Source organism: Chlamydotis macqueenii, chromosome 8, assembly GCF_036417535.1.
Source record: "Chlamydotis macqueenii isolate bChlMac1 chromosome 8, bChlMac1.mat, whole genome shotgun sequence".
In the NCBI taxonomy this organism is placed as follows: domain Eukaryota; kingdom Metazoa; phylum Chordata; class Aves; order Otidiformes; family Otididae; genus Chlamydotis; species Chlamydotis macqueenii.
In genome coordinates, this window is record NC_141563.1 from 35,253,142 (window position 1) to 35,259,188 (window position 6,047).

A 6,047-nucleotide genomic window follows, 5' to 3' on the forward strand; every position below is an offset into this window, starting at 1 on the left:
GTTTGCTGTTCCAAGTGAGGCTCGTGATTGCCCTTCTCGGGGAGCTGGAGGAGTGATGGAAGGCTGCGGTGACACTGGCTGCGGTGACAGCCAGCCGAGGCTCTGCGCCCAGGTAGTGGGATCGCTCCCAAGCGAGAGGGTCACAGGGAGCCATTCCGTGCACATCTGCCCTCCGTCAGAAAGCTGTAGCTGCCCATCTAGGTGGCTCCAGCCTGGTAAGTAGATGTTAATCAGGGGAACGCCAACAAAAACGTCTCCGCTGAGAAACCAAGGATGTGGTGCGTAGGCAGCAGAACTAGGGGAGAAGAAAAAGGGGATGAAGATGAAGGTGCCGAGCAACCGGTTTTGTACCAGGAGTAATCAAAATCAACGCACAGCGCACTTGCAGGAGGAGCATCTATGCTGTAGGCATCTTGCAACCAGTGGGAGGATTCTCCTGCCTTGGTTTAAGGACTCAGCCGTCAGAGCCGTTTGTTTTTGAAGGGCTGTGCGCTGCTCACAGTCCCTCCAGCAGCTTCTTCACCTGGAGAGACCTGGAATAACCTGCCGTTTGCAGTGATGCCATCAAGGACATCCTTGACATCACCAGGAGCCATCTTAGGGCTGTTTACAAAGAAGAGGGCAAGAAATGCAGAGTTAGCCAAGTTACACCAACGTTCACCCTTCCAAAGGCTGGGATTGAGGTGCTGTAAGTTTTTTGTGTGCCCCTTGCCATGTGAGCTTGCCAAGGAACGAAGTCTGTCCAGGGATGATCCCCGCTGCCAAGAACAGCTCCAGAAGTGCCCGCGGGGCGCAGGCTGGGCCGGTGCTCGGGCAGCAGCGTGAACTGCGGCAGTGGAGGGTGGGCCAGTGCGGACAGCAGGTCAGCCTGGAGGGATGAGGGGACTTTGTCACATTGCACTGCTGCGTCGGGAATCACCGTAATGCCTCTAAATTCCCTGTAATTAAGCAAATGGTGATTACCACCCTGGAATGATGATCTGTAGAGAGCCTGTTGAGGTAATACGATTACGCCGCGATGGAGCAGTTAATGTACCTTCGCCTGAAAGAACTGAAATGAATTAATTTAACGTTACACATGTACAAACCATTAGTTTTTACAGTTGTGCTGAGCACTGATATATAATTCCATTATCATCTTTCTCCACGGTTTCACGCGTCTACATCCATAATTGAGCTGTATTTACATCCTGGTTGAACACTGCTGTGGTCATTGTTTCTCCTCTTTGCAGCAACGGACGTTTTGTTCTCTAACACGCGCGATCCTGAGATAGCTGGAACTTTTTTAGGAACTCAGATCCATGTTCTGCAGCATCCCAAGCAAAAAAGGAATGAGGATCGCCGTGACTTTGCCTCCAGCCTTTGTCCAGGCGGGCTCCGAGGTCTCTGCTGCTTTTGGCAGGTCTAGAGGGGCTGAAGCAGAGTTTGTTCCCAATTCCTGCACAAAAAGGAAAATACACAGCAGCAGCACAAACACCTCTTCATTCCTGAGAGCGCAGCCTCTGCTGTAGGCGCTGCGCTTCCGTAACTGCTCAGTTAAAATTAAAAATCCCATCCTAATCGAAGTAACTGCGCTGATTAAACCGCATTGACGCGGGGTTATTCTGCTGGGCGTCCCAGTTGGGATGCCCTGCGCGGGGTGTGGACCTGCTGAGCTCGGCTTTTCCTTTCCATCACGTCCCAGGAAACCAGGTTTTCTCTCCAGAAAGGACATGACCCTGTGGCTGCTTTTACAAACTCACCAGCGAGCTGCCACAAGGAGGTAAGCCAAAAAAGAAGAGGTCTTCAAAGGTCTCATTTCTCCTGAAAAAAATTTTTGGGAGGGTTACTTGTTTGCATTTTGAATGGGAACAGTCTCTTCCATCTCATAAAGCCCTTCCTTGGGTTTTTTTTGCTTTTCTTTTTTGATGTGCATGTCCGATGGGACATCTGTTGAACATGAACAAGTCTAGAAGATGGGTTTCTCCTGGCACTCCAGGAGCTCGTTTGCTGCAGGTTCTGGTTTATTTGTGTGCAGCAGAAAAGGAGCTGCGAATAAATTCCCCTGTCCTTCCCTCCTTTCCCCTCTCTGCCAGGTGGGCTTTTTTACAGGCTGGTTTCCATTCAAGGAGCCAGGGCACTCCGGATGCTTGTGTACAGCAGTGCTCCCAAAATGCAAACTGAGCACAAACCTCACCGTGGATGGGAGATGGCGAGAGCGTAACGCTGCACCGGGCAACTCCCACGAGGCAACCGCGAGGACCGACAGCGCGATGCTGAAAGCTGCATGCTGGGCCCCAGCGGTACCCCCCCCCCATCCTCCCACAGCTGCTCACTGGAAAGCAGCTTTAGCCAGCGCGCCGTGCTGGTGGGGTCGTGCCCGTTGGAGATGGGCATCTCTCTGACTTGGGTGTTTCACTGCTCCTGCCAGAGGAGGAGGAATTAGTGCGCAACTACTGATGCTCACAAAACCCTGTTAACTAGCTGCCCTGGCGCGGAGCAGATAAAACTGGACAAATTATTATTATGTGTGCAATTTTAAAATATTGCTGTTTATTAAATGGAGGGGTGGGGTAGCAATAGCAAATGGGGACGGCTGCTGTGTGTTGGCGTTACCCTGTGCAGGGTAAAGCGTGAGCTGTGCCGGTCGTGTGTTGTTTCGTCCCCTCTGCGCCAGATTTTCCCCTCGCGGATGCCATGTGCTGTGGGTACTTGGTCCCGGGTCTTTGGGCGATGTCTGGGTGTCGGTGGCATGTTGGCGTCCATCCGCATCTCCTCCGTGGCCTGAGCCCACCCTGCCAGAGCGCTGACATCCTCTCTCAGCTTGTGGATCCAGAGCCTCTGCTTCATTTATTGTGTTTCTCTCATCTTCCTCAAAACAGGACTGTAAACTCTAACAGGGACATTTCTGCCCTTGAAAACAGAATATTCCCTACGAGTGTTTTCAGCTATTAAGAAATCACTTTTATTACCCTTCTTCCCATCCATCCCACCTAGCAGCAAGCGTAGGCAGGAGGCAGCGTGTTCCCGAGCCACTTGCTGCCATCGGCTGATGGATGCCACCAGCGCTGGACCAGGGGATGTCAGCAGCGCTGGACCAGGGCAGGGACCTGGCGCGTCCCCACCAAACGATGGCAGGCACCGGCCGGGGAAATCTGCGCAGGCCTGGGCTGCAGCCACTGCGCCGGCTCCGGGCATCGTGCTCCCATGGCTGCTTCTGCTGAAATGGCACTAGATGGAGCAGTTGACAAAATATTGTATTTCTGCTGCCTTCGGGTCTGGTGGCTCTGCTGGAGGGGCTGCCCCAAGGGATGCTCCGTCCTCTCCGCCCCAACTGGGAAAGCCAGACTCCAAAACCTCTGAGCTGGCTTCTTCCCCTGCAGATAGGTGCTGCGAAAGGGAGGAGACACCTGGGTACCACGAGGAGAGATTTCTAGGAAATTAAGTCACGGCCCATCTCATCCCCGCCGATAACTGTGTCCATCCCTGGAAAAAGCGGGGCTGAGCGACCCCTCCACACCAAGCTGTGGGGACAGGACAGGGCACAGGGGGAAGCGGAGACGCTGTCGACGCGCCCGCCACGCTGCCCCTGCGGCAGCTCATTCCCCTGCAGCAAATAAATCTGCCTTTGCTGCCGAGACGTTCGTCTCTTCTGAGCATATCAAATTCTGCTGACAGTCACTGAGCTGACACCCTCCAGCCTGCTGAAGGGGGAGTTTCTGGGCGATAAACCGAGAGGGGCTGATTTTCTCTGCCGCCCGCACAAGCAAGAAAAGAGAAAGCAGAATTTATTGGGTTTGGTACCCTGTGCTTCGACTCGGACCCAGGAAAGCTGCCGGTCAGCGGTTTTGCCTCGAGAGGCTCGTCCGAGCACCCAGCCGTCGCCCCACGCGGGAGGCAGCGGGCAGGAGCTGCCCGCAGATGTTTGAGGAGCTGAGCCAAGGCACGTCCCCACCGCCCGGGAGCGGCCCCTTCGTTTAATCAACCGCGGAGGTCGTGTTCAGCAGCGGCGTGGAGCTCTGCGCGCACAGCGGGCTCGAGGCGGTTGCTCTCTCCTTGCTCTTTGAATGCGGCCGTAGCCCCATTTTGGAGGCTGAGGGCCGTTCCTCGCCCTCTTCTCCCCATCCCCGTGTCCCCCTGGGGCTCCTGCCCCGCCGGAGGGAGCAAGGTCCTCCCCTGCGCCGCGGGCTGGGGATGTTTACAGTGCAAAAAAGGAGTTAACCTTTAACAACAGCTAGCTGCAACATTTAAAGTCGCCTGGCTGCTGTTAGCAAATTACTGCCTTTATTTCATCCCCGTTTCTCCACGGTGTGGCCCGAAGCCAATGCCGAGGAACCGTCTGCGTCCCTGCAGCAGGACTGGAGCCCGCTTTGCCGATCCTTTTCCCAACCGGAGGCCCGCCGGCGCTCACACGGGACCCGTGATGTTTTTACCGCCCCACGGACGCACAAGGCAGCCTTTTGTCCGGGCCTGCCGGATCCCAGGGACCGCACATTTCGCCGCAGACCCGGCGTTTTCATTCCTCTCATATCTTACAGCTGATGTCAGGATGCCGCGGGGGGCAGCCGCAGGGGCCCTCCTGCTCCGGGGAGGGCACAGTGTGGCCACATCTCCCCATGTGTCCCCCCCACTAACATTTCTGGGTATTGCCTTCCAAGCCTGGTGCCCCCAGGGAGGCATCGCTCCCACGCCTTGGCAGCTCGCAAGCGATGGGAGGAACAATTTGGGATCAGCTGGTTTTTGGCAAGGAGTTGTGGGGAGCTGCAGGCTGCTGCGTTTGTGTGACAAGGCCAGGCCAGGCGCAGGGCTGGGAGGGCCTCACGTGGCTCTGACTGGGTCCAGGGCCAGTGGGGTCGGCCGGGGCCCAGCGGGGACAGGCACAGCCCTGGGGGGACCGGGGGCTCTGCTACCCCAGGGGTCTGTGCCCCAGCACAGCCCCTGCATGGTCATGTGCTGTGTGGTGGCTTCGAAACCAGCGTTTGCCATGGAGCTGGAGCCTTGCCAGCCGTGGATGAGGTCTCCAGGCATGGGGCATAGAATGGTTTGGCTGGGAGGGGACTGTTAAAGCCCACCCAGTCCAACCCCCCTGCCAGGAGCAGGGACATCTCCAACCAGATCAGGTTGCTCAGAGCCCCGGCCAACCTGGCCTGGGATGTTTCCAGGCATCCAGGGTCCCCTTCTCCCCAGGATGGACCTTGGGTGGAGGCGGCTGTTGTTCCTCTGGCACCTCCCCTTTGGCATTGCCACTCCCCCCGTCCCACCCCGTTAGGGACACCCGACGGGCGCACCCGCATGTGGCTCAGGGACATGTCTGGGTGGCAGAGGGCTTTGTCTGAAAGTTTTCAGTAAATTAGAATGAAAAAAAACAGCAATTAACTGGAAATCACCCGTTTCCAGTCCCAGGACTGATGGCTACGCAGAGCGACGTGGTTGCCCATGGCCACGGAGGTGCTTCAGATGAGGCCAGCGAGTCCCTGCTCTCCTCCTTGCAGCGAAAGAAAGGACACGCTAGAAATGGCCACAGGGAGAGAGGAAAAATCATGTTCAGCTGAGTTTCTCATCATTCTTTCCCTTCATAGCTAATCAGCTCCTCGACAGCGAGCCCGTAAAGATCATTAGATTAATTTCTTTCCTCGCTGTGACTTAATTGTCTCCATTTGCATTGTCCAGCGCTCGCGCTGGGGATGTGCGTTTGCTTGCCTACATTTAGTTTGATCTCTACTGTGACACTGAAATGTATGAATTAAGGCTGGCTCTGGGGCTCTTTGTGGCGCTGAGATCCACCGATGATTTTCTATCGATCGGTTTTGTGCCATCCAGTGCTTCGACAGCGGGATGCTGGGCACTGGGAGATGCCGAGGGCAGCGTCGACCTGGGGGAGTCACCCCATGAGAGCTGCTCCTCCCTGGAGAGAAGATTCGAGGGGAAAAGAGGAAATGTGAGGCACAGGAATGAAAACAAACATTGTGGGGATGTAGTGAAAGAGCCTGGGCTGCAGCGATGGGAACGCGAGGGAAAGGGGGATGTGGAGGGAGGCAGGGGGACGGCAGCAAAGTCCCTGCTTCCTC